Below are 17,435 nucleotides of genomic sequence, written 5' to 3' on the forward strand. Positions count from 1 at the left end.
CGAAAAATTGCTACTATTAAAAATACATGATACACCGACACACAGCAAAGTAAATCGCAGCTCCAGTTTAGAACAAGTTTTTATTTCTTTCTACAATACAATATAACTACCCTACATCTTAAAAAGTCATAAAAATTACAAGCGTCGTAAAAATTAATTAGTTCATATCAGCCCTAGACAAATGCTAGAGAAACGAAACTTATGGCATACTTAATTATGAAACCTCAACTGATGTACCCAATTTTTTAAAAACACAAATCCTCCGAATTATATTTTGCATAGACTTTACTCGATACATTTTTTAGTGTACACCATCGTGAAAACAGGTGACTGAAAGGTAAGACCTTTGTTGGCGGCTAGATAGATAAAATGTTGGGACGTGAATGGTGCCGAATATCCAACTAGTAATACCACTAGTAGTACCACTAGAGGTACTACAAATCAGATCGTGAATGGCCCAGTTAACGCGAACGATATTATAGTGGTATTTAGATTGTTGCCAGACCTTCCATTTTTGTCAGACATTCTAATGAATTTTCTTATTTCAAATGGAATACACTCTATATTTTTTGCGTTTTTAAGTCTTTAAGAAATACTAATTATTTTTTATATAATATTCCCTATACCTAAATGCTGTAATTTCGGAGTTATTGCTACATTTTTTTAAAACAAATTATAAAAATCATATTTTTGGGGCAGGGCAGACATTAATTTAGGTTATTTAGATATTTGTCTTCTTCTTTCTAGCATGTTCAATCATGCTAGTAGGCCACTGCCTGTTCATTGCCATCAAGTCTTCCCCGGAAGATGAGGTCCAGCATTCTCGCCATCGTTTTGGTGGTCTACCTTGTGGTCTTTTACCTATTGGGTTATTCGTTTTTGCGCTATTAACGAGTCTGCTGTCATTTATTCTCTTTATATGTTTGTTCCAATATCTTCGTCTCTCTCTGACCCACCTTCCTATGTCCTGTATTCCATAGATTTTTCTGATGTCTTCACTTCTTATTCTGTCACCTAGAGATTTGCTTTTTATACTCCTTAGTGTTCTCATGTCAACTGTTCTCATCATTTGTAACGTTGTATTTGTGTCTGGTCTTGTTTCTGCCGCATATTTATGTTACAATAGGTCTTATTGTTGTTTTATATATTTTGACTTTGCTTTCAGTATTTAAATATTTGTTGTTCCATACGTTTTACTTCAGGCATCTTGAGATTCTAGCTGCTTTCATTGTTTATTCTCTGACCTGTTTTGAGAGATTTACATAGCTTGTTATTTCCGCACCAAGATATTTGAAGTGATTCACCTGTCCCACAGTTTTGGAGTCAATTTCCAATTTGCATCTTATCGGTTCTTTGGAAATTACTAGGCACTCAGTCTTCTCGTTGTTGATGAGTATATTTCGTTCTTTAGCTTAAGTATTAAATGTATGCAGTAGCCTTTGGAGATTGTCTTCAGAATCGGCGATAAGGAGAGCATCGTCAGCGCAGCAAACGACTCTAAAGAATGTGTTTCCCATCTTAAATCCAGTTGTTCTGGGAAGGTTTTCTCTGATTCTGTCCATTATTAAATTAAATACGAAAGGGCTTAGTGACTCGCCTTGACGGATTCCTGTGTTTATAACTATGTCTTCTTTTGTCAAATATCCCACTCCTATTTTTGTTTTACATTGTTTGTTAATATCGTGTACTAGGTTAATTAGCCTGAGGTTTAGCCTCTTTTCTCCCATCGTTTCTAACATGTCCTTTAATCGCACTCTGTCAAAATCCTTGATCATATCGATGAAACACATATATGCAGATCTATTAAATTCTATGGATTTTCAGCTATCTCTCTGATAACAAATATTGCATCAATGGTAGATATATTTTTCCGGAAACCAGTGTTATTTTCGTATAGTTTTCTAATGATTTTCCCGATAAGTAATTTGTGCTTATTTTATTTTAAAACATTATTTTATAGTTGTTGATTATCGCGGATTTTCGCGCTAATTTCCTTAAAACATGAACACAATAAGATGAATTTGAAATAAATTAATAAATAATATCTAAATATTAGTATATTTATTATTATATTGCATGTATTATAATATATTATTATAATGCCATATTACAAGGTATTTTACTTTCCCGCACGCCGTGCGGAAAAGTGCAACTTTCGGAAACGAAATGCGTGCGGGAAAGTTGCTCTTTTAGCACGGCCGTAGAAAAACAATTTTTAATGTCGTTCTGAAGCTATTTCTTTGTGGCATTTTTACAATAAACTATTTTCAATGGGAAATAAGCCACAATTTTACCAAAAAAATTTACAAAAAAATAAAATAAAATAATTTTTTGGTAAAATTGTGGCTTATTTCCCATTGAAAATAGTTGATTATAAAAAATTTTTTTAAACCAAATTCACAAAAATAATTTCTCTATTTCGAAATTTTTTTTAGATAATATGGGTCATTCTGAGCAAAACAGGTCTCCCGTCATTTTTGTCTAAAATTGACTGTTGTCGAGTTATATGCGATTAAAAATTTAAAAAATGCGAAAATGGCCATTTTCAAGGCTTAATAACTCGATTAAAAATATTATTATGAAATTCAAGAAGTCACCAAATCAAGTTTCAGACCCCTTCTTCAAGGTTCTGAAGAGATTTTTGTCATTATTTTATTACAAAGCTGTTATTTTTAATTATTAACAATTAGCGCTATAGTCTAGGATGTATCGTCGCCCCCGTTAGTGAACTTAGTCAAAAAGAGGTCCTTTTAACATATCCACAGGGTGCCGTGCAGTGCCGTGGTCGAAAAATTGTTTAAACGATTTTTTTTAAACAAATTCACAAAAATAATTTTTTCACTCCGATCAATTTTTTTTAGATAATTTGGGACATTCTGAGCAAAAAAGGTATGTTGTGATTTTTCTCTAAAATTGAATGTTGTCGAGTTATACGCGATTTAAAATTTCAAAAATGCGAAAATTGCCATATAACTTGGCAACAATCCATTTTAGAGAAAAATCACAAGAGACCTTCTTTGCTCAGAATAACCCAAATTATCTAAAAGGAATCGTGCGCAATAAAAAATTATTTTTGTGAATTTGTTTAAAAAAAATTGTTTAAACAATTTTTCGACCACGGCACCACCCGGCACCCTATGGATGTGTTATAAGGACATCTTTTTGAGTAAGTTTGTGCAAAAAAATCTAATCGAAATAGTTTCGCTAACGGGGGCGGCGATACAGTTGATAGCGCTAATTGTTAATAATAAAAAATAGCAGCTTTGTAATATAATAATGACAAAAATCTCTTCAGGACCTTGAAGAAGGGGTTTGGAAACTGATTTGGTCACTTTTTGAATTTGAAAATAATAATTTTTAATCGAGTTATTAAAATGGGCATTTTCGCATTTTTCAAATTTTTAATCGCATAATACTCGACAACAATTAATTTTAGAGAAAAATCACAAGAGACCTTTTTTGCTCAGAATGACCCAAGTTATCAAAAAAAAAATATTGTTTGAAATGAAAAATTTATTTTTGTGAATTTGTTTGAAAAATTTTTTAAACAATTTTTAGACCATGGCACCGCCCGGCACTCTGTGGATATGCTATAAGTACCTCTTTTTGAGTAGGTTTGTGCAAAAAATCGAATCATCCCGGTCTAAATGGTAGGGGAGCAAATTATGATAAATGTGCAGTCACTCGAGCGTTATGGGGCTCTATTGGACTGTGAAGAGTAGGTCCCAAAACCAAAAAAAGTTAAGTAAAGTTTTCCATTTCAGTGGGAACTTTCCAATTTTAATCTAATTATCCATTTCCAACAATCGTTTTTTAGATTATAGCGCCATCTATCCATAATTCGAAAAAATGTCTCGAATAAAAGTTACTTATTTTTACGTAAGAAATTCCATTTAAGATTTTAAAGTAAACCCTCACCCCACCTTCGTGGAAGGTCGTGTTTGGTGCCATTCGATAGATTTTTCAAAAATATTGAATAAGTGTATTTTTCAGTTTTTCGATCTGATGTCCATTTCGCGAAGTATCTCGGGATTCGTATTTAAAATTTTAAATTTACCCCCCACCCCTCTCCGTGGGAAGTCGTGTTTGGTATCATTCGATAGATTTTTAAAAAATATTCGCTTTTTTCTTGTGAAACTTTGGGACTCACCCATTTCCTTATCGTCATATTTTTGAAATATAGACTGTTTTGCATGTACTTAACTTACCTTATCTTTATCTGACGATTTCGAGTTTTTCTAAGGATATATTTTTTTTTCGGCCCCCTCTTAACGAACTCCCCTGCATTAGGAGCCAATATATGGTATAGGAACATTTTTATGGTACAAGGTTTCTCTCCATGTAATAATTTGACGCGCTCGAGTAACTGCAAAAATCCCCGCTTGGGCTCCCCTACAATAATAGATTTCCTCCTCCGGCTTGGGTATTACCTCAATAAATTATACTCTCCCCATTGCATTATAGTTATTAAGGTGCCAAGAGTATTATAAGGATAATAACGCTTGAGGTCAATGGCGTATAGCGGTTGGTGAATCGTAAAACGGGCCATAGGAAACTCAATGTAAAATTCTAAACTATTCCTGCTTCCCTAATTATTTTACATCAAAAGTCATGACAGAATATTTGTAGATGATTGAAATCTGTATTAAAATCAAAAGTAAATTGTTCTACGATTTAAACGCATTTCAAAATTTTGAAAAATATAATACATTTACCACAGTAGGTATGTGTGTAAAAGTTATACAACACGTTACTATTTAACTGACAGTGCTCACACCATTGACTGAATAAAAAATCTTTATTATTAATACTTTCTCCGCAACTGAGGGTATCTTATCAACTGTATTGTTTTTAAACAATAAATGATAAAATAAAAATATTAGCAGTTCAAAAATGTGAAAATAATAACTTCAGGTGAAACAGTAGCGATAAACAGGTAGCGAAAACGCGTTCCAAGATTGCGGCTGTAATTTTGAATATTTTTTCGAGATATTTGGCACACGTATTCGTAATATAATAAAGAATGGCGGTACAGCCAATTTGAAAAATATATTAATATGTGGAAATTACTTTGTAATTAAATACAATATTAAAAAAACGAGCCTGTACCGCTATTAAAAAGAACAAAAAAATACACTTTCTTCAAATAAACTTGTTTATCCGATGCCTAGATTTTGTGTCATTTTGGAACTACTAATGAAATAAAAAATTTTAGTAGTTCCAAAATGACACAAAATCTAGGCATCGGATAAAAAAGTTTATTTGAAGAAAGTGTATTTTTTTGTTCTTCTTAATGGCGGTACAGGCTCGTTTTTTTAATATTGTATTTAATTACGGAGTAATTTCCACATATTAATATATTTTTCAAATTGGGCTCTGTACCGCCATTCTTTATTATATTACGAATACGTGTGCCAAATATCTCTAAAAAATATTCCAAATTACAGCCGCAATCTTGGAACGCGTTTTTGCTACCTGTTGATCGCTACTGTTTCCTCTTCATTGTGACACGTTATTGCACTGTGTGTGGCTTAATTTTGGGTGATAAACTGAAAAATGTATTACATTTTTACAAAATTTTGGAATATGTTTAATTCTTAGAACAATTTTTAACAGTTGTTTTCAGTACAGATTTCAATCTTCTACAAATAGTTTCGAATGTCTTTTGATGTAAAATAATTAGGGAAGCAGGAATTCAACAGTTTAGAATTTTGCATTGCGTTTCCTATGGCCCGTTTTCCAATTCACCACCCGGGATACCGAAGGCCTATTACCCGAGGTATATAGGGTGAGGCAGATAAAGGGCCTATTAGAAATATCTCGAGAACTAAAGGTAACTGAATTATGAAAATTGTAATAATGGGGTTTTGAAGACTGATCTATTTAATGAAAATATTTTCATCTACTTGGTACTTCCGGTTATACCGGAAGTTGCTTATAACTTCGTTTTTTTTTAAATGGGATATTTTGAAATTTTTGGATCCTCCTCAATTTCTTCTTTCTTAAAATATAATGTTTTGTAACATTATACAGGGTAGGTTGAAAGATAATTACGTTTTCTTATTAATTTCGTAGCAACATTCACACACTGTAGGATTGTAGTAGTTTGACATAATAAACTCTATTTATGTTCAAATGATTTTTAATATAGTCTACTATTGTTAAAAATTATTAGTATAGCTAAATTTTTAATTTTAGTATACAGGGTGGGTCTAAACTCGGAATGAGTATTTTCTGAGTTTTCTTAAATGGAACACCCTACATTTTAGTATTGTAATGAAATGATATTTCATGGTACTTTTTTATTTCTTAAGCATTCCCTATACCTAACTGCTTTAATTTGTGCTTAATTGTTAATCGCACCAACAATCTTAACTTCGATGGTATTTTGACAGTTCAACCATTATTGGCAGTTTTAAGTATCACTCTAGATTAATATGTATTAATTTTCAAAAAATTATTTGTGATTGAATATTTTCATATTTTCACATATTTTATGTTGCAATTAATGTTTTGCTTTAATCACCAATAACTCACAAATTAAAGCAGTTAGGTATAGGGAATGCTTAAGTAATTAAAATGTACCATAAAACAGTATTTCATTACAATACTAAAATACAGGGTGTTCCATTTAAGAAAACTCAGAAAATACTCATTCCGAGTTTCGACCAACCCTGTATACTAAAACGAAAAATTTAACTATACCAATAATTCGTGACAATAGTAGACTATATTAAAAATCATTTGAACATAAATAGAGTTTATTATGTCAAACTACTACAAGGCTACAGGGGGTGAATATTGCTACGAAATTAATAAGAAAACGTAATTATCTTTTAAGCTACCCTGTATAATATTACAAAACCTTATATTTAAAGAAAGAAGAAATCGAGGAGAATCCAAAAATGTAAAAATATACAGGGTGTCCCATTTAAAAAAACGAAGTTACAATCCTCTTCCGGTATAACCGAAAGTAGCAAAGAGACCAAAATATTTTCATTAAATAGTTCACACCTCAAAACCCCTGTATAACAATTTTCATGATTTTCTTACCTTTAGTTCTCGAGATATTTCTAATAGGCCCTTTATCTGCCTCACCCTGTATACGTTGAGCGAAAGCGTTATTATCTACAATACCCGTGGTTCCGACTAAATTCTTCTTTATATTCAAAAAATTTGAATGAATTTTGAATTAATTACTTTTCAAATAAGTACATTTAGCAGCAATAGTCGTAACGTAATTGTGGTAACTATAGTTTTACTTAGATTTTTATTTGTCAACTTGACAGTATTTAACTAGTTATTTAAATTTAACGCCCAAGGGAGTCATTTTTCAAAATAACGCCCTAGGGAATTATATCATATTTAACTGACTTGTTGATGAAATCATAATATCATTTTTTGTCAAATAATATACCAGTCGGACATTAATAAATTATTGTATTAACGAGGCTTTTAAAAATCATGATATTTTTGCATGTCACATTTTTACCACCATTTTACTAAGATACTGTCCTAAATGTGAAAACGTGGGTCCCCTTTTTAAATTTAATTTTGACGTCAATATAAATACTTTGTTATGAAAACATCAAATTATTGGAGACCTCTATGAAAACATGTACAATTATTTGAGTTTTATAATATTATAATTCAATTACAGTAGGTTCCATTTCGATACCTAATTTGTATATATTATAATACATTTTACACAACTGGGTTACATAAATTTAACATAATACCTTAATATCTTTTGTGAAGGTCCACCATTCGACATATCTACCAACATTATTTACATAATTCATTACCAGCCTAAATCATCATGGATTCATATACGAAACATCTTCAGATAAAGACATCAAGTGGTAATATATATTTTTTATTTCCATCTTAATTTTACATACCCACAACCCTGTTATAACTACCCTTTAATTCACCTAGATATTGAACTTCTTCTTCTTCCTATTTTATAAAAAGGCTCATGCCTGTTTTATTTCGGTTTTTAGCCACAATTGACGGTGTCTCACCCCTTTTCCTTAGTCGTTCCAATGATCTTCTTCCATTTGGTGATTTGGCTCTTGTTATTCGTTCTATCCAATTTTCTGTCATTCTTTCTATGTGTTGATTCCATTCTATTTTCCTGTTTTTGGTCCATATGTTTATTTCTTACGTACCACATCTCGCTCTTATTTCCTCACTTCTTAATCTGTCCCTTAGAGTTTGGTTTGTTATTTTTCGTAAGACTTTCATTTCTGCTGTTTCCAGCTGTACGTCATTATCGGTCTTATTGTTGATTTATATATTAGGGTGGGTCGAAAAACAATAATGTTTCATTTTGTAATCGCTATACCGCGGAAAACTTGCCTTTGGGGTATATATGTAAAGTGCAAAGTAAAATAAAGTTAAATATTGAACCCTCAGCTAGCGCATCATACTTAAAATTTAGTTTTTTTCAGAAATCAAGACATTTTTCAATTATTTTTACAATCTTTAGCCAATAATATTTAAACGTGCTATACTGAAAACTGTTTAGTTACTAGTTTAAAAAATAGGAAATAAATTTGAAACAGACAATATCTTTTAATTTGCGGTAGCGCAAAATACTAAAAAATTGTTAAAATTCACATATTAGTACCTTAAAAGAAGGTGTGGTCTAGTGTGTTGTGTTGGGTGTTAATAGCACAATCCATTTTTTGTTCTTTTACTTTACACCACATTTAATTGGAATAGAATTATTATAGTGTGTTTAAACTTATAAAAGATATAAAAAAACAACTTATAATTTTAATAACATGCTTAATTGAAAAAAAAAAAAACCAAATTGTAGCCAAACAATGTCAACAAATTAAATAAAATTTTGACTTTAGCAAGAGTCTTTCACTCATTATTTCTGGGTAGGTTGAAGCTGCGCTTGCTGTCAAATTTTGGCATCGAAACTCTGGATGATACGGCAGATCTTATGAAACCATCTCGTTCCTAACCACTAGGAGGACTAGTTAATGGCAATATTTTGAGTAAAGATGAATAGTATCTTCTAGACAAAACTTGTGCGATAAAGTCAGGCAACTGCCCTGTGGACTTATCTGTTCGAGAACCGGGTCCACTTTCCCACTCTCGATGGTTGACTAGAGCTAACAGAGTTTTGAGACTGTATGTAAGTGTGGAAACGTTTTCAGTTGAACATGAATTGTTAGTCTCCTCCATTTTTAAATCATACATGCCTGTATGGTTCAAAATAAAGTACAGCAAATACATAACAGATCGACCTGAACACGTTTTTGAGGCTATCAAATCAACCAGATTTCTACCAGAGAATTTAATTAAAGTAGTTGATCCTGTAATCGAAAGAAATGCATTTTTCCCACCCAGAAAATTTGCTACTGTACTGAGGATGATAGTGGATGAAAGGAAACACATAAGAGAATTGGGATTCCTAAGAATAATCAAAGTAAGGATATTAGCTACAGAAACAGAAAGAATTAGGGTTTTTCTACCTCCAAAAATCACCTTTCATGCGACTGACTCTACTGAATTATTTCATTGGAACACCAGTGAAATTACACCACCATCACTGTTACGGAGAGTCCCTGATGATGAAGTTTGGGCTAAAATCACTGCTGGTGAAACACCCCAGGATTGGAACTTTGGAAAATTTCCATGTCATACTCAAGCCGTGGAACGCTGCGTCAAGTTAGTGACTGAAGCATCTAAAAAAGTCGTCGGTGCTAAGTAATGAGATGGTTTCATTAGATCTGCCGTAGCATCCAGAGCTTCGATGTCAAAGTTTGACAGCAAGCGCAGGTTCAACGTACCCACTCAGAAATAATGAGTAAAAGACTCTTTCTAAAGTCAAAATTTCATTTAATTTGTTTACATTGTTTGGCAATAATTTGGTTTCTTTTTTGTTTCAAATGAACATATTATTAAAATTATAAGTTGTTTTATTTATATCCTTTATAACTTTAAACACACTATAATAATTATATTCCAATTAAATGGAGTGTAAAGTAAAAGAACAAAAAATGGATTGTGCTAATAACACCCAACACAACATACTATACCACACCTTCTTTTAAGGTGCTAATATGTGAATTTTAACAATTTTTGAGTATTTTGCGCTACCGCAAATTAAAAGATATTGTCTGTTTCAAATTTATTTCATATTTTTTAAACTATTAACTAAACAGTTTTCGGTAGAGCACGTTCAAATATTATTGGCTAAAGATTGTAAAAATAATTGAAGAATGTCTTGATTTCTGAAAAGAGCTAAACTTTAAGTGTGATGCGCTAGCTGGGGGTTCAATATATAACTTTATTTTATTTTGCATTTTACTTATATACCCCAAAGGCAAGTTTTCCGCGGTAAAGCGATTAAAAAATGAAACATTATTGTTTTTCGACCCACCCTATTATATACAGCGTGTCTACTTAAGTTGGAAACATATGAGAAACTTTTTTATTATTAATTTTACGAAAAAAAGGTATTCTTTATAAAAAGTTCTGCATGCCCCAAAACCTAAGATTCAATCATCAGATATCAAATTTTCTCAATATTATACGAGGTATGTCAAAAAATATGAATTTCGGTCAAGGGTAAAGTACCTTTATGTCTCTCAATATCGAAAATTCTTATGATAAAAAGTTGTTTGGAATTAAAAACTAAGATCAAAAATGCAATAACATGCTTCTAATAATTGAAAAAAAAATTGTTTCTCAAATTTATGAATACCCAACTTCGTTTTTAATTATTAGATACAAATATGATAACACGTTTATTATTCATTTTACGAAAAAAAGTTATTCTTAGTCTAAAATCTAAGACACAACCATGATATATCAACTTTTATTAATTTTATACGAGGTGTGTCAAAAAATATGAAATTCGCTCAAGATTATAGTATCTTTATATTTCACAATATTTCAATTAGAAGGATGTAATTGCATATTGAAACATAGTTTTTAATTCTAAACAACTTTTTTAATAACCGTTTTCAATATTGTGAAAAATAAAGGTACTTTACTCTTGAGTGAAATTAATATTTTTTACATATCTCGTATAAAATTAATAAAATGTGAAATCTGATGGTTGCATCTTCGGTCTTAGGAAATACAGAGCTTTTTATAAAGAATGCCTTTTTTTCGTAAAAGTAATAATAAAAGAGTTATCGTATGTGTAATAAATAAAAACGAAGTTAGTATCAATAAATTTGAGAAAAATTTATAAAATATTTTTTTCCAATTATTAGCATGTAATTGCATATTTGATCTTAGTTTTTATTTCCAAACAACTTTTCATAATAAGAATTTTCGATATTGAGAGAAATAAAGGTACTTTACTCTTGAACGAAGTTCATATTTTTTGACATACCTCGTATAATATTGACAAAATTTGATATCTGATGATTGAATCTTAGGTTCTAGAGCATGGAGAACTTTTTATAAAGAATAACTTTTTTTCGTAAAATGAATAACAAAAAAGTTTCCCATATGTTTCCAACTTAAGTAGACACGCTGTATACTGGTTTTAGTTTCCGCTGTGAAATGTTTGTTTCTCCAGATTGTGTTGTTGAGACATCCTGTTTGTCTGTTCGCCATGGTAACTTGTTTTTGTACCTCTTCTTCCACTTTTCCGTAGCTTGACAGTTTTATTCCCAAGTATTCCGTTTCCATCACTTGTTCTATTATTTTGTTATTTAAAACCAGTCTACGTCGTCTCGGTTCCACTGATATCAATATCGATTTAATTTTCTCTGTTGAGATCACTATGTTGTATATGAGCGCCGTGTCTTCGCATTCTTTAATTAATCTTCGTAGGCCATCTTCATTTTTGGCTGTTATTATGGCGTCGTCGGCGTAGAATATTTATCATTGGTTTTTACTGAATACAGTGATATTCCCTTTTCATAAAATAAATGTATCACGTCCCGAATTCTGACTCTATCAAACGCTTTCTTCAAATCTAACAGGCACATAATATTATATTGTTAAATAATTTTTATGGGGAGAATTTAGAGAATTAATTTTATGTCAAAGACCACGAGATCGTAAATTTTCATCGCCCTGTATATAGCCAAAATTTGTAAATAATATAATTTAGCCGTAAGCAGTGTTTCGTGGAAAGGGGAAATGTTTAGTGGTAATGATTCTACGAACGGACTTAAAACTATGTAAAATTCAAACAATGAACTAAAATACGGTCGGTTTAGAAAGTGAGTATTCGCGTTTGAAATTAACAATAGAATGTTTCTAAATGGTTTTCTAGAAAGAAACGACGGTAAACAAATTTGTTTAGTTTTAGAATAGAGGGTTTTTCTAGGATATAAGAAAAAGTTTAATTTTAATATCTCCTGGAAATTAACAAGATAGAAAATTTGTATACAACACTATTTGTTCTTGAGAAATGAAAGTAGGGATTTAATTTGTAGAGAATGCTTGTGATTGGCGAGGAGAATAATTGAGGGAGAATAGTGTGGTTGAGTCTCAGAATGATGAGGGAAAAAGATTGATTGTGTAATTAAGATCGGAAGGGAGCAGTCCAGCTTGAAAGGTAGTAATTTTGTGTAAAGTGGTGAATTTGGTGGCCGTGTAAGCAGATTCGTGTTGAGACGAAATCGTGATCGAGTCGAGAAGTTCAATCTCCTCGTGTCCGAATAGATTCCAGTTTCTGTCTGGAACGAGTAGCCGGTTTGTATCAATTTTGCACAAGATATCGAGCTGAGAGAAAAAAATCTTGGAATTATAAAGATTGATATTGTTTGTATCGAGTCAGAGATTAAATAGAGGAGAGATTTCGAGCGAGTGCTGTTTTTTGTTTGTGAAACAGTTTGGAATAGAAAGAACGTAGCAGCATCCGAGAAGCACGTGTGGGAGCACCGAGGACAACACAATCCATGAGAAGAAGTAAAGAAGATAGAAAAAGGTTAGTCATTATTTGTGAAAAGGAGAGAGTTGTTGTATATTACTAGAGAGCGGAATATATGCAAAGTGCATATAGATGCATATATTGCATATTCTCAGACAACAAACACAACATTGCATATTTAAGCTAAACACGATTTATTTTGCATATTTTAAAAATAAATTATATAAAAGTTTAAAATTTTCCTCTTTTAGTTGGAATTATATAACTTCGATATGAACGAGCTCGTTATTTATCTATCTATCGCTCATTATTATCTATCTGGACTTTCCCATTACTACCTGAATTTAACAATTATGGGTGTTCCCAGAAAAATAATATTTTATTAGCGTAGCAAGTCGGCCGTCCAAATTCAAAACCTAGTATGTGCTTTTGATAAAAGTTTAGAGGAAAGCGAGAAAACACTTTTTACTTAGCCGTAGAAGATGATGAAGTATATTCTAGAGTATTACTGTTACATTTCGTTAACAATTAAGTATTCTTTGTCTTGAGGAATAAATTGTTCTAAATATTCGCTTAGAGCAAGTTCTACAAGCAATACTTTATTGGAAAATTGAAACATGATAACTCGGAGTTATTTACAAATTGATAACCTAGTATGTTCACGTACTAAGTTATGATTTTGTATTGTGATGCATTTGTAAATTAGTAATATTATTTGGTTACTCGTAAGGTGGTAAGGCGAAGTGTGAAAAATTATAATTCCATACATTACATTAAAATATTTATTCCTTCATTCTAAGTTAAAACTTAAAACTAGATTCTACAATATAAAAAAATATATAAAACAAATAAAATACGAACTTCTTTTTAAATAACAGCTGCTATTTATGGCTAACAAAATAAACCGTAACAATTAAAACGTCGTGAAGTAAAGTTAGTAATCTTCGACCATTTCACCAGTACTGACTAAACCAATGGAATTATCATTTATGGGTAAAGTGAACCAGAACTGCTTTCTGGATTCTGACATTAGGGGCACAAGTTTTGTCATAATTGTTTGTTTTTTTTTGAGTTCTTAATACCCCGTGGATGGTCGGTGCTCCTTGGCTCAGCGTTGATATTAAATTTTTTGGTAGAAAATCTAATTCTTTATATTCGTCCTCAAGTAAAGAATTTTTAAAGAATAGATTTCTATTTCCTTCGACGAAGTGTACCTCTACCACCGAATTTAATGTAAAATTTTTTAGCAGATCATCATCTTTTCGCGACTGTCTCCTTTTTGTCTCCCATTTATAAAAGTTATTTACTTCTAAAACTGTTACGGTAGCAGGTCGAGATTTATGAACGATGTTTTTAAAATCAGTAAAATCATATAAACCATTTTTTATTTATTTTTTTTTCAATATGTGCATGTACACCATCTGCTGACATATGTGTATATCCTTTTGTAAGATATTTAATAGTAATGCTCTTTGTGGAGAATAAAGGTGAATTCACTGTTGTAAATGCAGTGTACAGCCTCCAATTTTTATTTTGTGCCGACAGTTGTCGGCCCACAAGTAGAGGTGTTGTAAATCTCTTTCATGATTTAATACTGCACATATGGCATTAACTATGTCACTGGCAGTTCGGCCTGCTTGTGCCTCGTGCCACAAAATGCAAATTGGGTTTTCTTTGCTGTTTTTTTCTAAAGGTGCAAAAGTTAAATTGAAAGTTACTAACCTGCTAATAAAAAAAGAATACTTGATATTTGGCATATCAGGCAATAAAAATACTTTTTTAAATCCATACTTGATTTGATCCGAATTCGCGATCACAGAGTCCAGGCGGTACTTTTCTATTGCAGTGTCTGCTTTCAATCTATGTGCGTCGTGCTTATGTATAAGCTCTTCTGATAAGACTTGTGGCGGATGAATTTTTTTTGCTTCATTTTCGTATGACAAGCAGTCGACTCATTTATCTCCCTTTGGGGCGAAAAATGAAATTTTCATTTCTTTTATAGTCTTTCTATATGTTTCAGATGAGCATTTAGTTGTGGCATGTTTACTTTTGAAAACATCGTACATGGCAGTAAATGTCAAAGTCCTTGATAAATATCGCGTAAGCGGAGCATGCTTCCTTCTGTAGTGGCTGACATTGGGATTAAAACTAAGAATATGTTCCTCATTAGAACATCTATCTAATCTTGGTTTCTTACCGCCTCTGATCTCTTTTACCGATGCATACATCGCGCTTCGCTTTACAGCTTTAATTAATTCTGTAATTACTCCATCACTATGAAAGCCTAAAGTGTCCAAGAGAAAATTTACGGCAAACCTGAATATTTTCAGATTGATTTTTGGGAAGAAAATATGCTCGCGATTCATTTTTGGCATACCCATTTCCATAATTTTTAACTTTTCGCCGCTGAACATTTGTAAAACGAACACATTTATTTAGAAAAACACGTCTACTAGTTTACGCCAAACTCCAATAATTTTCCCATAGAGCAAGCCGTTCTTCTATTGAAAATAAACTACATTTTCGTTTGCAACTTCCTTTGCAGCTATCAACTATTAAGGTATGCTTTAACTTTTGTTTTACGATCTTGTTCTTCTCTTTATTTTATTTGCTAATAGAACTGCTTCGAAAGTTAGGATTATTTACATAAATTGGGCCTGGATATGCAGCAATAAAATCGGAAGTATCATTTTTTGTTAGTTTACGCTGAAGCTGATCAATAACTTCTACTGTATATTCCGGACTTGAAGGATTGGCGTTGGCGTCAAAGTAATCTACAAACTCATTTGATGGAAGATCTAATGGTGGAATAAAATCGGTATCTGCGATTGAGTCGTCATCGGAAAATATATCAGAAATATCTGTCTCGTCTTATCGAGTATCTTGTAAACCATCACACCTATCGCCAGTAGTAAATGGGAAATTATCCACCACTTCATGTAAGATGCGGCTGCAACTTGGAATTTCAACTGTTTTTATATCAGGACGGTCAGCTGGTATATCAGTGCTTGTGCTGCATATATTTACATTAGTAGGCAATGTTCTGAAATAAAAAAACTGTCTATAATAATAAGGCAAAAATATCCACCAACTATATATTCATAAAAACATATAAAATCATCAGCGAAGCGTAATTATTACTTACGATATATGGGGAGATATCTCAGGTTCTTCGTCTCTATCTAAACCACTCTTGCACCTCCTGGCAGCATCCAACATTAATTGGGTCCGACGGCGACGGTGGTATTGGGACATTGTTATGTATTAAATAGTGTGATGTTAATGTCTTTTTGGTCCCAATTAATTAAAACTCTACTGTTTGGATAACTTTATATTTACATCGTATAAACGGTGATTCAACCATAGTTGTTTACAAATACAAATCATTACCTATACCACACATTTGTACATATCAAGTATCTAATTATAACAACTCTTGAATTTACCTATGCTGCATTTTTATACACTACCTAACCTCACGTATTAATTCACGGTCAGGAGTCATTGTCTTCGAGCATGGCTAATACACTACATTATATTTTGATAAAGATATTTACAACTTAATTTATATAGGTTGTCCCAACTATATTACATCTCCCTGTTTTAAAATGAGATATATTTCTCTTTCCCTTTTACAAAATGTTTATGGTTACCTAATACTATTTTGAAAAATTAAATTTCCTAACTATGCTAACTAACTGTAACATGGTACATTTCAGATCAATCAATTTTTCCCTAAACATGTATATTCTTTTTCCTATTTTACACAAAAGTTCATATTTTCCCTATACTAAAACTGGTATTTTATAACCTATTACTAGTTCACGTACTTTCACGTCGTGTCTTTTCGTCCCTTTTTTTTCCGTTCACTAATTCACTTCATCAAAACAGTGTCCACAGTGAATGAAATTGATCCTAACTTTTAAATAGTCTTTTAGTGCCTATAAGTCGTAACTAATCTAATTGTAATAAAATCTCGACTTTAATACTTCCTAAGCTAAGCTAAATATTACCTAAACTTCTATTAAATGGTATATAAAAAAAAGAATTTAACGTTACTTTACTATTTCATCTTATTTTTTCAGTCTTATTTTGATTTATTTATATACGCCTTACTAACTTTAAAATATTGTACCTATAATAAAAATGTAATCTCTCTAAAAAACTTCTAATGTGTCTCTAAAAACTTCTAATAACTCTCTTGTACCTATAATAAAGATTTAATCTCTGTTGCTGAATGTCTAAAAATTTCACTTTTTGTGTCCCTTTGCTTACTATCTACTAACACTTATTGTAAGGTATTGTCTATCCTTAATTCAAACACTTCCATTTTCCGCGAAAATTTAACCTGAATTCATTATATACATTTAAAAATAAGTTATTTATAATCAACATTACTTTAGAGAAAAAAAAAACTTACAGCTTTAATTCTTAGACATAATTCAATGATTAGCTATTTATTTGATATTATTCTTAATTTTGCTTCTTTTCTTGCAATTTTTATGTGTCTTCTTTCATTTTTCCCACATATTTTAATAAAAAATTATCTTTTTTCTCTTCTTCTTCTTGTCTGGTA

Source organism: Diabrotica virgifera, chromosome 3 (assembly GCF_917563875.1).
Source record: "Diabrotica virgifera virgifera chromosome 3, PGI_DIABVI_V3a".
Classification (NCBI taxonomy): domain Eukaryota; kingdom Metazoa; phylum Arthropoda; class Insecta; order Coleoptera; family Chrysomelidae; genus Diabrotica; species Diabrotica virgifera.